This window comes from Rhagoletis pomonella, unplaced genomic scaffold (assembly GCF_013731165.1).
Source record: "Rhagoletis pomonella isolate Grant_MI unplaced genomic scaffold, Rhpom_1.0 Rhpom_scaffold_00002, whole genome shotgun sequence".
NCBI classification, from domain to species: Eukaryota; Metazoa; Arthropoda; class Insecta; order Diptera; family Tephritidae; genus Rhagoletis; species Rhagoletis pomonella.
In genome coordinates, this window is record NW_023458556.1 from 82,964,301 (window position 1) to 82,982,060 (window position 17,760).

The window sequence follows — 17,760 nt, forward strand, 5'->3', positions numbered from 1 at the left end:
AATGAACAATAATTTATATATTGGAGAATTAATTACATTCAAGGTATATGTTACAAACTAGAAACGGTAAATCTTAGTGAGTCTTAACTGTGCTTGAAAGACAACAGTAGGGCTTATTCGGTAAAGCAGTAAATTATGGCAACCCTGCGCAGTTTGCACAGCTGATTAGATGCCGGCTGTTGCGGTTGCTTGACTATACGCATAAATAATTTGCATTTTCGGACATAAAAACAAAACATGGCAGATAAATTTATTATAAACGTAGTTATAGACGAATTTGAAAAGAAAAAAGATTGCTTATTGTTAAATATACATAAAAATCGATTGAAGCGTGCCAATAGGAATCGTTTGTTAATAAATAACATAAAAGTAAAAAAGAGTTATTCCCGAAGTTACAGATTACTTCAAAACTATAGAGAATTACCACCATGATATCTTCTATAGCCATTTTAGAATGTCTCGTGACGCTTTTAAGGTTCTATAATCCGATTAAAAAAAAAAAACAGTTGAATAACTTTGCAGAATTTCAGGCATTGAAAAGAATTCTTAAACCATTTTGGACTACTCGACTTCGTGGACGTTTAGGATATCCATTGGATAAATGTTTGTATGTTACTTTGTGGAAGTTGGTAAATACAAATATAACTTGAAAGGCGAAATAAATTGGCCTTCTATACCACGACAGCGCGAGATAATGGGAAGATTTCAGTGCAGTAGAAATAATCCCTTTCGCTTCGTAGTTGGGTGCATTGACGGGACCCACTTCCGAATACCCACTCCAAACAAGGATGCTGTGAGTTACTATGATCGAAAAGGAACACATTCGATTATAATGCAAGTAAGTTTATTTGTAATCATCCCTTAAATGGTTTATACTAATCTTGCAAATTTATATTTATATAAGCCATTTGCGATAGTAAACTTCGTTTCCTGGAAGTATTCATTGGATATCCAGGAAGTTGTCACGATGCCAGTCCAATATTTAAAGCGATCATGACTGGTCGAGTACAACTTGCTGAAAACTCATTTTTACTTGGTGATTCTGCCTACCCGATATTTAAGTTCCTCATGACTCCATATAGGGATAATGGTAATCTCAGCCGTCCACAAAGACAGTTTAATTACTGCCTGAGTTCAACGCGAGTTCATATAGAACAGGCTTTTGGGATTTTGAAAGCAAAGTTTAAAATTCTTAACTATATTAATGTCCGGCCAATTAAACGCATATCAAATATAATACTGGCGTTGAAGAAGCTTCTGATGACAGAAGCAATATGGAGAATTCCCCACTACACTTAGATGACGGCCACGGTGTTCAAATGCGTAATGATTTGACAATGTTATTTGCTTCATAAGCGTTTTATTGGGCGCGTTTCTAAGACGTAGCTGTTGCTGAACGGTTGAGTGTTTGTTTAAGAAACGCACAGTTGAGTAGTTCCGTTCAGCTCAACGGTTGGCAACTTTACGCCATTTTTTCGCTACATGAAGTCAACTATTTATATAAGCCAAAAATGATGTATCCCTTCCGTCAGTTTTCATAGAAAATTCAAATAAAAAAATAATTTGTCTGTAAATTTCTGGCGAAACTGGCTGTTAATAAAATAAAATACATGTACAAATACATGTATTAAAAATAAAATAAGGAAAACTAAATTATAAATCCTGCGCTATCCATATTTTTGGCTTAATATTTTTTTTGTGCTGTTTTATTTAATTTTGCTTGTTTACAAATGTTTTGGCAGTTTATGTATCATACCGTTTCTAAGACGTAACTGTTGAACTCAGCAGTTGACAGCATTTCAGCAACAGTTGAGGTAAACAGTTGCGTCTTAGAATAGCGCCCATTAATTCATACATTTACAATGTGTTTACGTACATTATTTATTCTAATTATTTACTCTGACTATAACTTCAAATATTAGTACACATTCTTTTAAAACATGAGATCAATTTTGTAATAATAAAAATATTAAAATTAATATCGAAAGAAATGACTTATTTCAACGTTTTTCCAGGACTTGCGTCAGTTGTTGTACTGCTTGTATGCGTCGCTCATCCATTTGGAGTTTTTCACGCTCTAATGCCATCACCTCCTCATGACGAGATTTCTCCTTTTGTGCTTCGTCTTTTAGAAAGCCCAGCATTCCAGCAGCGGGGTCTACTTTACGCCTTTTCGCACCACCCACTTCACTTGAATTTTTATCAATTCTTGGACTTTCTTCGGTTGTGGTTTCGATTGTAAATTTTCTTAAGGGGGTTAATTGAATGGCGGACACCATACACCTCGTCGAAATCGTCATAAAATACCCACACTTTTGCGTTCCGTCCAGTCGATTGGTTTCTCTGATTTATCCTCTTATATGTGGTTAGCATATTTATAAATTTCCTGGATACTTGCTCCTTCGTCATGGCGAAGTCGGGCTTCACTTTCTTTATCTCCTCTCCGAGAAAATATTTTTTTTGCGCCCGGCGCTGAACTCCTGTTCCATATCTAAACGCATTCTGACAAGCAGCTTCAAATCCCCTGAAGCTACTTCTTCCTCGTCTGACCTGTTAAATAAATTCACAAAATGTAGAATTAAGATAAAATAAAAACACATCGCGAAAAATTGTTCGTGCAACCACTTCTGATTTGCTGTGAAAATTGCGCGTTTTTGCGCAGCAACAGCGACCAGGGTTGCTTTTACGAACAATATACTTTTGCAGCGCTGCCATATCTGCATTTTCGGACGTGATGGTATACAAATGCGTCACAGAGTTGCATTACCGAATAAGCCCGTACTCAATGGCTTGCTCTTATGTTATGCGTTGATGACGTGTTGAATTGTGTTGTTATTGTTGTCTTTTCTCTAACGCTTTATGCTATAATGACTATGTTTTATTTGTATTAATTTGGTTTTATATTTATATATAAGCATTTTTCTTTATTTAATGTGTAGAATAAAAGGGACAATGCGTAAAAAACTTGGTCCAAAGGAGGGAAGGAGAAAGTTTTGTATGAAACCGATATAGAGATTTTGGACATTCTGGAAGCAGATTCAGCTGTTGTGGATGGCATGAACTTGCGCGAAAGCTATGAGGCAGAAGGGACAAGACAGCAGAGCTGTGTAAGTGTGAAATCATTTTCAATTTTAAATCAACAATTTTTTTCTATCCAGTTTTCATTACTTATTCTTCGCTTAGGATGGAGGGGTAAAATTTTTGAATTTTCCATTCTCTCAAAGCAGTTATGAATTCACACATCAACATATTCATAGCAAGATTGAAAAAAACCAATGCCCAATCAAAAAAAGGTTTAACACTGAATTAGTATTGAAAAGACTGCAATCTTTTATGTGTGTGCATTCTTTAACTCAGTACCAATCATTAGTTCAAAGACACCCTGGTAAATAACTTTTTGATAACAAGGAAGATTTTTGACAATTGCTCAATTGTAAAAATTCAAACCGGCGTTACCCAATTTAAGTTTTTTGGTAGAGGGGATTTTATATCATATGTTTGGGATTATATATAAAACAGTTGTATTAACATTTACGTTTTAAATATAATTCATGTTTTATCTTGAAAATGTTTAAAATTTACATTAAATTAGATAACTATTTGGCATAAGCTTTACGTTTAGGTTGATAAAATTTTAGTGAAAATATTTTAAAAATCTTAGTGTCTTTAATAAAAAAAATAGCTCATCATAAAAATTGTATCGCCGTTCGGCGTCGGCGTAAGTTTGTAGGTCCCTCCCATTTGTGTGACAGCAAAGGCGCACGCTACAAATCGGAGGAGAAGCTCGGCCAAGACTTAGCAAAAGTGTCAAGGCCAAAATATGATTATAAATAATTTTAGTTTCAAACAGGTCGCAACCCTCTTCAAACACCTCAAAAGTATTCCCAATATTATTTAGTTGTGAACCCGCATGAGTCCGAAATTACCATTTTTTACCAGAATTTCCAGATTTTACCGGAAATCGTACTTGGTTTTCTGGCAACAGAGAGGACAAATAAGAGAGTAAGTAAGGTCATCTCTTTGTCAGAAGCTACCTGGTGGTAAATTCTGGTAAATGTGTCAAAAGATCCGATGTAGTGTGTTTGACAACCAAATTGTAAACAAAAGAGAAGTGCACTCTGCTAATGCATGTTGAAAAGTAAATAATTCCTTGCTTGAGTGGATGCTAATGAGTTTTGGTTAAATTACAAAACGCTTAAAAAGGTATTAGCCGCAAGATTAAAATATATTTTACTATTCAATATTGGAGTTGGTGTGAAACAAAAATTAATAATTTATTGTTATGTATGCAAATGAGAACTACAATTCTGAGCTTATTGAGCATCTCTTAGTCAAAAACAAAGGCAATTTTGCTTGATCAAGTTTCGAATCTAAGAAGAAAATGTTTTTAACAAACAAAAGGATAATAATAAAATTTCAAGTATTTAAGATATTGCGTATGGTAGCATGAAACGTCACAACCTTCTTAATTGTCAGGCTGTTGATATGGCTACGAAAAAGTGACAATGGAAACACAAAGCTGAAGATATCATACTTACAGTGGGATAAACTTCAAACCTCTAATATAAATTAGTTAACTTTAGTTATTATTTATTTTTGTTATCAATTTTAAGTTTTCGTTTGGAATAATTTTCATAAACTTATCTATTAGGAGATCTCTTTGGAAAATTGCCGTACATCCGATATCTATTGAAATTTTGACATCCTCACTTTTTGGAAAAAGAAGTTCAAGATACAAGTTTATGTGCAAAAAATAAATTAAACAATAAAAGTCTCCTTATATTTATGGAACTTATAATAGAAACATTTTTATTTCATTAGCCAGACTTTATGAATAGCCTACTCTATAAGTAATAGTAGAAATACCGAATTAGTAAGTTCAGTCAAGACGTCATTCAAAAGTTTTGAAGAAAATCACTTTTCTCTTTTGTGAAAATTTGGGACTATCGTATGCGAGTATTGTCGACAAAATGTTAGTCTATGAATGACTAAAAATTAACGAATACATGGTTAATCGCGATTAATGATTAAAATTAATTAAGCGATCGCTGTGGTGTAGTGGTTAGAAGTGCGCACTACCATTCCGCAGGGTGAGTGTCCGCAGGGTCAGTTCCGGCCAACAAAAAAAAATAAAATGTTTTTTGTAATTGTGGTCGGCCCCCGGCAGGAGTCGGCGTAAAACTGTAGGTCCCTCCCCTTTGTGCGACAACATCAAGGCGCATGCCACAATCGGAGGAGTAGCTCGGCCAAACACTAACATATGTCGATGGTGCTCTGCAATAACGCCACAATTCAAAATTTCAGGTTTAGAAAAATACATAATTTGAAAGCTTACAGTATGACTGCATATAATCCGGAATAATTACGTTCCAAGACATATTATTGCTAAATTACGAAACAAAAAATCATTAATTGGCTCTACTGAAATGTATGAAATTTTTAGTTGTGTCGATATGTAAGCGCCTTTCTATTATTATTAGTAATCATCAATACAATTTCAAATTACATAAACCCAGTCACAGCCCTTTTTTGTATTCGACGCTTCCAGAAAACACATAATACATAAAATAAATAAAAGCTGTTTTGATTAATATTACATAAACTGGAAACTGTTAAAAATAAGTGCGCTTGTGTACAGAGATTTTTAGAACCTATTCAGTTCCTAAAATGTCTGTTTGCAACACATAACAATAAAAATGCACATCAAATTGCTAAGAATGATGGAGGAAATCGATTCAGACATGCCTGTTTAACTGGCCGTGCGTGCTCAAAACAAACACATGTTAATTAAGGAGCTATTCAAGTATTATGTAACCACCAGTGGAAAGCGGGGGTCTTGGTTTGCTTATTTTCAATAACAATGGGCAACATTTTTTCAAATAAGTAAAACATTAATTACTTCTTCTTCTTTTTTTTTGGCGCTGTAACCGCCTAAGCGATTTTGGCCGAGTTCAGCAAAGCACGCCAGTCGTTTCTCCTCTGTGCCAACTGACGCCAATTGGAAACGCCAAGTGAAGCCAAGTCCTTCTCCACCTGATCTTTCCATCGCAGTGGGGGCCTCCCTCTCCCTCTGCTACCACCAGCGGGTTCCGAGTTTAATACTTTCAGAGCTGGAGCGTCGGTGTCCATTCGAACGACATGACCAAGCCAGCGGAGCCGCTGTATTTTAATTCGCTGCACTATGTCCATATCGTTGTAAAGCTCATACAGCTCATCGTTCCATCGTCTGCGGTACATTAATTACACACGCACAAATTTTGCCTGCAATTTCGATCACAATTGAACACTGCACTTCACTCTCGTTTCGAATTTTTGACAGCGTTTTTTAAGCTATTTAGTAGTTTAACACTTCTTGTGGGCACTTGATATTGTAAAAAAATATGCGCAATTCGATCCCTAACTACATTTTTTTGTAAAGAACGCCCGTTTGCTTTAAATTTGTAAAAATACAATTATTTTTTTATTTTGTTTACATCTGTCATTTGTTACAAATGAAGAAAAGTCCAAGAGTTGCCAAGTATAAATATCTTTATATCTATTTATTAAAATAATAATTTACAATAATAATTTATTTAATTAATACTTTATTAAAATACAAATTTGAAGTGCAAATACATTTGTAAAACTGTTTATCACAAAATTTTATTAATTGTTTGCAAGCATACTATAGTTTTCATGCATTTTGAGAATAAATAATCTAATATGTGTACCAGAATGATAGAATACAAGATTGCGCCAATCGAGCTGAGAGCAACTGGCCGTGACGTCAAAAAATACCAGAATGAGAGAGCAGGACGAACTCGACAAGAAAAAGAGGAAGCATCGAACAAAAGGCAGTATTGCCAAGTTTTGAATTTGAAAAAGCACCCAAATTTTTATTGGTATATTTTATGGACTTTATATACATACATAATTTTATTATAAGGATTCCGAATCAAATTAATAAAAATCAATGTTTCTTGCACGACGGTCGATTTCTTCTGGCATGATTGAAGGTGCTGCCACATATTTTGTTGTCGCTTATGTCACTGTGCCATGATTTTGTTAAAATTTTTGTAAAGTTGCTTACCACACTTACGATTGCTATAAATTTTGCTTCAATTTTTTTAAGATTTTCTAGTTTGGTGTCCTCAAACTAAAAACAAAAGTACCAAAAACGCACCAAGCACCAAACTCAAAAATTTTCGCGTTTTGAATGCCCACTAAATTTGGCGCGAAAAGCATCCAGTTGGCAACAGTGAATGTAAACAAAAGTATTTTATGACGTCAGCGATTGGGTGGATGCTGTCAAATCGACGAAGAGAGGGTTAGCGGTCCGCGAATGGCGCGACCTTTATTTTCTGGATCGTGATATGTGTACATATATATCGTCGTTTAAAGTAAAAAACCGCGTATCGTCATTCTGCAAAACCGTGTGACTGACATTGGCTGCCAAAAATTGGATTTGCTCACAAAAGCTCTTGGCTCAATTCTTATCCATTCGTCCTGAAATATACTAGCCAGAAATACGTTTGCTTTATAAAAAAGATAACCATTTTGAAATATGGGTGACTTTACTCTCTAGAAAATAATTTATGCAATTACGCGGTTTTGCATTTTCTTGATACGCGGTTTTGTACTTTAAACGACGATATGTATAGCATGTACTTACGGCGGCCGCCGTAGCAGAGTGATTACATGTGCGTACTTCCACTCCATAGGACCATGGTTAAATACCTGGTCAGATCATAACCCAAAATAGCAGTCGTCCTTCGGCACGCAATGGCAAACCTTCGAATATATTTCTGCCTTGAAAACTCTTCTTATAAAATTAGAACTCATGCCTCAAGTTTGAGCAGAAGTTCGGCCAAACACTTAGAAAAATATTTTAGCACCAAATATTTATTTGTTTACTTATTTTAAGGGAGATGGCAATCTTCTGGTTTCACATTTTGAGTACAAAAATTTCAACCCTGATACAACACATAGTATTAGTACTGAATGATAATGACAGATTGCATTCCCATAAACGTCCAATCATACATGATTGAGTTTTTTTTTTGCATTCACTTTCTCTATGTGAATGGGTGTCAACCATTTCATAACACACTACATATTTTGTGTTTACAATTTGTAACCAATCTCAAGAGTGGTTGTTAAATTTTTTAAAGTAAACAATCACATTTTTGAAACGAAAAAAGTGAGAATGCACACTCAATTTATTCAATCATTACACAGCTCTGCAAGACAGAGTGACGACCCTGCAGGGAAAGCTACTAGTTGTGAACTAGAATTCTACCAGTTTGCGTTTCAGCCCAACTAGTTCACGTTCTATCCTCTTTCAATGTTAGCGACTGGTATTTTTAACATTGAGATGTCCTACGAGATGTCAATTGTCAGGCTATGCATCAGCATCTACTTGTGGAAATACTAGTAGCATCATACCAGTTGATGAGATAGTCTGCCAATTCATCCCCCATGAAAAGCATTAGTATGCCTTACTGCTCGCGGCGCTCCAACAGTCGCAATGGCCGACAGAGCAAAGCACTCGCGTGGTATGCCTGAAGTGCCAGGTTCAAGCCCGGGCGCAGGGAAAATTTTTTTGTTTTATTTTTTTTTTTTATAATATTTCTTTTATTTACATTTTTTATTTAGGGTTTTTTTGTTATTCTTAAATTTAATTTAAAAAAAATATTTTTTTTAATCTGTTTTTTTATGGCACAAGTATTTCTTTACATATATTTGTTTCTTTTTTTTTTGTAATGCAACCAGATTTTTAAGTTTGTTATTTATATTTAAATTGAAATAATTATTCCTACTTACATTGATCTAACTTTACAAATCTTAACCACCTCCAAGCGGACTCGAACCTGCGATCCCAGAACCAGAACCAGTAGTCTTGACGTGACGCTACAGCCGACATTTGTAAGAAAAGCAATTAATTGCGTTTTATTTTAGGCTTTGGAAATTCAAAGGCAGATGTCGCTGAACGCTTAAGTTCTTCGAAAATGTCGAACTGGTAGGCACAAACTAGTTTATGAACTAGTATTTTTTCTAACTGGTTTGGGTTTTCACTGCAGGGCCCTGCAGGGAAAGCTACTAGTTGTGAACTAGAATTCTACCAGTTTGCGTTTCAGCTCAACTAGTTCATGTTCTATCCTTTTTCAATGTTAGCGACTGGTATTTTTAACATTGCGATGTCCTACGAGATGTCAGTTGTCAGGCTATGCATCAGCATCTACTAGTATAAATACTAGTAGCATCATACCAGTTGATGAGATAGTCTGCCAATTCATGCCCCGTGAAAGGCATAAGTGTGCCTTTTTGCTCGCGACGCTCCAGCAGTCACAATGGCCGACAGAGCAGAGCACTCGCATGGTTAGCCTGAGGTCCCAGGTTCAAATCCTGGCGCAGGGAAAATTTTTTTATTTTTTATTTTATTTTTATTTTTAATAAATTTATTTTTTTGTTTAGGCTGTTTATAGTAATTTTTAAATTTAATAAAAAAATACTTTTGTTTAATTTCTTTGTTTTTATAGCACAAGCATTTCTTCCTAAATGTTTTTTTGCAATGCAATTAGATTTTCAAATTTGTTATTTATTTATAAATTGAATAAATTATTTTTACTTACATTTATTTAACTTTAAAAATCTTTACCACCTCCAAGCGGCCTCGAACCTGCGATTTCAGAACCAGAACCAGTAGTGTTCACGTGACGCCACAGCCGACATTTGTAAGAAAAGCACCCTGCAGGGAAAGCTACTAGTTGTGAACTAGAATTCTACCAGTTTGCGTTTCAGCCCAACTAGTTCACGTTCTATCCTTTTTCAATGTTAGCGACTGGTATTTTTAACATTGCGATGTCCTACGAGATGTCAATTGTCAGGCTATGCATCAGCATCTACTAGTAGAAATACTAGTAGCATCATACCAGTTGATGAGATAGTCTGCCAATTCATGCCCCGTGAAAAGCATAAGTGTGCCTTTTTGCTCACGACGCTCCAGCAGTCACAATGGCCGACAGAGCAAAGCACTCGCGTGGGAAGCCTGAGGTCCCAGGTTCAAATCCTGGCGCAGAGAAAATTTTTTTATTTTTTATTTTTTACTTTGTTTTTATTTTTTATAAATTTATTTTTTGTTTAGGCTGTTTATTGTAATTTTTAAATTTAATAAAAAAAATATTTTTGTTTAATTTCTTTGTTTTTGTAGCACAAGCATTTCTTCCTAAATGTTTTTTTTGCAGTGCAATTAGATTTTCAAATTTGTTAATTATTTATAAATTGAATAAATTATTTTTACTTACATTTATTTAACTTTAAAAACCTTAACCACCTCCAAGCGGCCTCGAACTTGCGATTTCAGAACCAGAACCAGTAGTCTTCACGTGACGCCACAGCCGACATTTGTAAGAAAAGCAATTAATTGCGTTTAATTTTTGGCTTTGGCAATTCAAAGGCAGATGTCGCTGATCGCCTAAGTTCTTCAAAATTGGCGAACTGGTAGGCACATACTAGTTAATGAACTAGTATTTTTTCTGACTGGTGTGGCTTTTCACTGCAGGGCAATTAATTGCGTTTTATTTTTGGCTTTGGCAATTCAAAGGCAGATGTCGCTGATCGCCTAAGTTCTTCGAAATTGTCGAACTGGTAGGCACATACTAGTTAATGAACTAGTATTTTTTCTAACTGGTTTGGCTTTTCACTGCAGGGATAGTTTAAGTCATGGTGGAATTATACAAGGTGTTGTACGTAGTGACAGCTCATGTCGACGGCTCCCTTACAAAAGGTTGTAATATGGAAGCACGAGAGAAACGGGAAGAAAAGAAGCCCGCTTTGCGAAGTAGTACGAAATTTGGTACTCTTTTTCATATCAAATTTTGCATATAAATAGTTACAAACGGTATATTATGATAAGCTAAATTTGCGAAAGTAGTATATATTACGTAGTACTTATGCAATAAATGGTAATTGAGTTTATTAAACACAATGTCCTATAATTATAGTCAAACTTCCAAAACCGCTTTAGGGTCTAATTTTTAACCGAAAATACTATAAAATGATTGATATAACTTACACAAATTTCGCCATCAAAAAATTAGTGGTGCCCCGAGTCGTTACAACATGACAAAAGGGCGAATCGACGGATGGGGAGAATATTTCATCGAACAAAATGCCAACTATAAATGTGGAGCTTGTATCGCAATGCAAGCTGCGACTGTTCTGAACTGAGATGCCAGACAAATGGTTTCTACAAATTGAGACCACATCTTATGTCGGGAAATATAACCTGGTCCTCTCAGCAATTAGCAGCGATGCTTTAAAGGAAGCTGCGGATGTTTTAAGAGCCGTACCAGCTCAAGACCGATATATTAACCTCAAAAGTCAACTACTGTCACGTTTTACTGATTCAGCCGACCCACATAGGGTATTTGGCTGATTTAGGCGGCCAAAATTATTTTTATGAATATTTCAACTCGAAATGTTCAGAATATACGTGTTTTGACAATTAGAATTGTAAATGTTTAACATTAAGTAAAAGAAGGAGAGGACGTCCCATTATTCCACCAAAACAAAGAAAATAAAGTCACTTAACGTTTGACATCGATAGACTCCATGTTGCCGTGGTCCGATTGTAGGAGCACGCATACTTACGTGTTCGTATCTAGGTTAGAGGATTAACAGAGTTGCCACCTATTAAAAAATTTAGTTCTATTAAGTTAAATGCATTGCTGCAATATGGGCATCGGAAATGGTTTTGAAAACGCTTTATTTTTAGCAACCTCCCAGGGTGGCCACCGGTTTAAAAAATCAGATTCCACTTTAATTTAGGGAATAGATAATTCAAATATGTATCACAGTAAAAGTAAGAAAATGTAATAAAACTACATTTTTGTAATAATTACAGTAATATAACAGTCTTATTTATTGTTAAATGAATGTTGAAGTATTAACTTGGAGTAAATTAGCCTCCTCAATTACTGACGTATTTTAAACGTATTGCTTTTCCATGCCAAGAAAATTAAGTGCACCGAGTTTGGTATAAATTGATACAAATTGACAGCATCGCGACAATCGTGCACCCTACGTCGAATTTGTCCAAAAGCAAGTCAGACGCATTCTAAGCTAACCTGTTGAAGGATTACATAGAGATCACCCTACCTGATGCTGCACCAAATGTCGATAGTGAAACAACCGTACACCACATTGTCACCAATGGTCCCCCAGTCCATGAGCGCCCACGCAAACTCACTGGTGAGAAGTTAAACGCCGCAAAAGAAGATTGTAATCTGTTGCTGCATCATGGTATCATAACACCTTCGAGCAATCAATGGACAAGCCCGATCCACATGATGCCCAAAGAGTCCGGTGGCTGGCGCACTGCAGGAGACTTTCGCTTAAAAATCAACATCAAAAAATTCCATATCGGTGGAAGTGAAGTAGTCTACTTAGGCTATTCTGTGAGCCAGGATTGTTACCAGCCTCCTGAGGAAAAAGTTATCCAAAGCCTCAAACAGGTGTTGACTCGCGCCGCTTCCTCGGCATTGTGAATTATTATAGACGTATTTTGCCTCAAGCAGCAGAAATTCAAGCTCCCCTCAGTGAGTGCCTGAAAACAGCGCCCATCTCGCTATAAATCCTTTGGAGAATACACAAAGCCAATGTTTTTTGTCTAATTAATGTTTAAAATTTTTAATTTAATTTTCCGTTGTCAACGAATAAGAATAAATTAAATGTCAAAGAATTGTTCAGTGATTGCAAATCAGTTTTGGAATAGGGAATGAGGTAGTTTAGTTCTTTTTTAAAGGTGGTAAAATGTAGTTTTTTCAAGAGGGAAACAGCGATTTTGCTAAGGGAGCCAAGATGGCGGATTAGAGCGAGGTCGCTGTCAATATCCAACACCTTGTATTATTCCACCATGGTTTAAGTCTCGTAAAAAAAAATCAAACTTGATTTCCCAAAATTTTAATTTTTACACATTCATGTTTCTGGCATGCGGGGAACGATATGTACTTGCTGATTTGTTTACAAAAATTATTTAAAAATCAGACGTCTCGGTTGCATAGCAAATCGGTTAATCGTTTCTGCAATTATTTCACATTGATTTTCTAAAACAAATTTTCGATGTATGCTTAAGATGCAAAAACTTCGGCCCGCCCAAAATACATTTTCTGTACACGGTCAAAAATTTGGGTTTCATTTTTAAACCACGCTGCCACTACTGCCTTTTTTAATCTTTTACAGTCTACTTTTTAAACCAGTCAATAGTTTTAAGCAATTTTTAATATATTGTGTTTTAAATTTTAGTCCAAAAAGTTCGTCGTTTAAAAATCAAACCAAAATGTTTTAATCCTAGTTTCTAGGTTTCATATATAGAAAATTTGGTTTAAAATCTAAACCGAAATAGAAAATGTTTGCACACAGCGAAATGTGGTGTTGATTCAAACTCAACATATGAAAGCACATTTACATGAGTGGCTGTAGCTGAGTGTGCAAAGCTGCTTAATACAATTGGTTTCTACTAAGGCTGTCCGGGTTCAATCCCCATCAGACGGAGCATGAAATTTTATTTTTATTTTTTATTCTTAATTATGAAAATGTTTGGGTTTAAAATTTAATCCGAACTGTTTAAATTCTAAACCCAACATATGTGCCCTCTTTTTTTTTATTTAGAAGGTTTGTATTTGAAACTGAATTTATGTAGTTTGGTCATATATGTATTTAGTCCAAAAAGTTTAAAATTAAAACCGAAATTTTTAACCGTGTATTGAAACATTTTGGTCCAACATTTTCACCAAGAGTTCACGTTCACATGGGCGTCGCTACGTAGGGGCAGGGGGCGGACTTTGAAGTTTACCTTATACAATCTTCGATTAATACCGCAGCGACCACAAAAATGCAGTTGCCAGCTTGCAGTTGCCATCTGTAAAACCATTTCAGCCAGTGGCCACCCAACTGAAGTTCGGTTACCATATGCCTAAGTCGGCTCAGCTCGGTGTTCTGGTCACATACATAAGTACACATTTTCATGAGTCTATCTCTTCTTATTCTTGTACTTACAAATATCGGACCAAAGTTATAATACCATTTCATGCTCATGAAAGGTATAGTTTTCAGATTTCAAATCGGGGAAGTAGGTAACAAAATATTAATTTAAACATTTTCTTAACTTCTTCCCAGCGTATCTACATATTAAAATGTCATTTTCAAAAATTTCATGCATTGCTATGCCATGTCATTCCATCTCAAACATACTGTTATAGCATGTCATTGCTTCTTGGCTCAGCTGTTGTTTGCTGTTGTGTTTCTGCAGCATATTTTTAATACTGTTTAATCCTGCCTTGTATGAAAATGTATATAGCAAGGGCAAGGCCGAGGCCTAAAAGAGCCACATCTAAGTTCTAAATGCTACAAAGAGCCACAAAAAAGAACAAGAAAAACAAAAATTTTATTTTTAAATTAAATTATTATTAGAAATGAAAAACATTAATTTTATTATTATTCTATTGTACGTAAGATAGATATACAAGAAAATTCAAAAGATCCCTTCGCCGAGATTTTCAAAATCTGGTTTTAGATCAGTTAAAGCCGTTCGTAGCAATTCTGTTAAATGTTGGATAGTCAATAGGTACGTTCTTTTAAAACCTCCAGTAAAAAATGCCAACAGCGAAATTCCGGCGTAATGTCATCTGTTATCTCACAAGAGCAAAATATCCTAAATAGTTCGCGAACAGAAAACTTACAGAAACTTGCAAGTTAGACGAACAGCTGATAGAAATTTTGTTTACATTCAAAAGTATAAAATTGAAAACGTAAGAAAACAAATTCCGAAGTCTTATCCTAACACAGTTCACTGACTAAACTTACTTCTTACAAGTTTAATTAGTCGCATTTTACTTTTTTAACTTCCAAACCATCAAATTCAATTTTGGGATTTGCGTAAATTCCAACCGGCTGTTTTTCATCTGCTGTTTTCTTGTTGGCAAATTGCTGTTGGCAAAAGCTAGCAGATTTCTCTCAAATGAAATGTCATTTTGCTCTCTCAAGTTCCATACTGTGCAAGTTTTTTACGTACGCGAACACAAAAAGCTGATAATTTTTATAACTTTCAATAATTAACAGGTACGCGAAAGCAACTAATTGTGAACGGTATTTTTACTTTACGAATTTCATTGTAGAGTACAAAAACTCACGGTTATATGTTGTACCAAAATTTGAAAATATACGGCACGCAGCTGTTTTCAACAGCGGATATTTTAAATCTGGTACTTGTTGCCGGAATTCAAGCAATCGCAGAGCTTTATGTTGCATTTCCAGTGCCTTTTAGTTATTTTTTTTTAACTTTGCCGTTTTGATCCAAATGGATCAAAATGATACGTTTTTCATCGAATTTTTTAAAAAAAGGTACTTTTATTTTTAGCTTAGTATAAATTGTGATACATTTTAATTCAAAAGTCGAGGGTAACTATTCCCATCTTAAAACTTTTATGATTTTGTGGCCACACATTAAGTTTGTCTCCTTTTATTGAACATACCACCTTTAATCTGAATATGGTATCACTGTTAGCTACAGAAAACTAGCCTGTTCCCGTACTCCAGGATTTAGTCTGAAATAGTCCGAATTCGTTTCCTTTCACACATTTATCATATATTTTGCGAACAATTTCTCACTAAATCATGGAACTCGGGAACAGGCTAATATTGTCGTTCCTTTTCCTTTTTGATTTTGAAGCTGTCGGAATCGGTACTAGGCTAAAAACAGTGTCACACGATTGTACATTTGTACAGATTTGTATATTTTGGCAGTCGCAGAGTGGTGTTCTTTAGAAATTTGTGTTCATCTCAGTAAAAGAATTTGCAAACAACACTACTCTGTAACTGCCAAAATGTACAAATGTACCAATCGTCAGTCATACGACTTAGTTAGGCCGATCTGTAGCAGCCACAGAATTTAGCTATAGATCAAACTAAAGTGCAAGCTGCAGTTGCAGTTGACCGTGTTTGTCAAAAAAGTAAAAGCGGCAGAAAAGTCGATAGTGAGTAATATAATTTCGGAAAATATTCGGAAAAGTTATTAGGTTATAGTTTTGAAATATATTTCACGAAAGCAAAAAATAAAAATAGCTGAGATCCCTTTCTTTTTTAAACGCCTAGGATATCACTGACCATTAAAAAGGACCCTGAATAATCGCAAACCTCAAAGCTTTACACATTTTTGTATGTGATTTTTAAAATGAACGATCCAAAATTAGCCGGTATACATATTTAAAATTTTTTATAACCAGTGGTTGAATGTTTGTACTGGAAGGGTTAACCCTAAAACTATAATCTACGTCTGCGAAGCGTATATGGAATGGGTATTTTTTTTTAATTTTAACGCAAAATTTACTTTTTATTTTGTTGTTTTAAATAAATGTGGTTATAGTTTTTATTAATAAAACTATTATTAGTCAAACTCACAACTTCAATATTCTTTAAAAAATATGGCAGGACTAAGTATATTTTAGCTCACAGGTTATCTTTTAAGTACATAAACCTCTACGGCGTATGTTAAGGCTTTACGTTACTCCCAAATAGATTATTCTTCTAGGGTTAAGAAAGCTTTAGTTTGAAAGTGTGATATTAAATACTTTTTACCAAAAACGGCGACAATTTTCGGTGATTATTGCGTTTCAGATTAAGACTAATACAAGATATTGTGAAAGGTTGGACTATACCTTATAGATGACGGTTTTCTTATGGCCCACTGCACTAAGCTTAGAGTAGAGTAATGTCTTTTAAGAACTTGAAAATTATCCTGGGTTATCAGGAGCAGGGATGCCGTTTGGATCTAAATAGATCCAATTGGATACATTTTTATACAAATTTTTGCGGGATACTTATTTTTTCCGGTCAGTATAAATGTGGATACTTTTTTAAATAGGCCAAAATTTTATATTTCCTATAAAGTTTTTTTCGTTCAAAAATCGATTTTCATTAAAGATGGTAGAAAGCATTACGTTTTATAAACGTATAAAGAATCGCTACTTAAGCGTGAAATTAAAGCATTTTATTTTTTGTGAACGAAGCAATGAACATATGAAGAGATCTCACCAAAATAGGTATAAGCGCAATTGTGTTAACTAGCTTAAAAGGATGCTTTAAGCAAGATCTTAATAAACATATCGTCGTTTAAGGTACAAAACCGCGTATCAACAAAATGCAAAACCGCGTATCAAGATAATGCAAAACCTCGTATGTGACGTTGCATAAATTATTTTCTAGAGAGTAAAAACACTCATATTTCAAAATAGTTCTCTTTTTTATAAAGCAATCGCACTTCTGACTATTATATTTCAGGACGAATGGATAAGGATTGAGCCAAGGGCTTGTGTGAGCAAATCCATTTTTTGGCAGCAAACGTCAGTTACGCGATTTTGCAGAATGACGATACGCGGTTTTGTACTTTAAACGACGATATATATAAAGTAAATTATACTCTTTCTGTAGTAATCTCTTTCATATCACATATTTTCATTTGTTAATTTAAAAAGAACGAAGATTTCAATGTAGTTTAAAAAACTAAATTTGATTTATTTAAGGAAACTTTTATGAATCTTACTGACAAAAATTTTGTTTACTTGCTCATATTGAGAGAGGTAATCAGATTCCTCTTTTAATGTGTGCAAATTTGCACGCCGTGTAATAAAATTCATCATTGCCCCTGTTTACTTTTACACATAAAATGTTTAAAAAAAGTGAGCAAATAAACCACGTATTTTGAGCGGTAGCACGTACAAATGC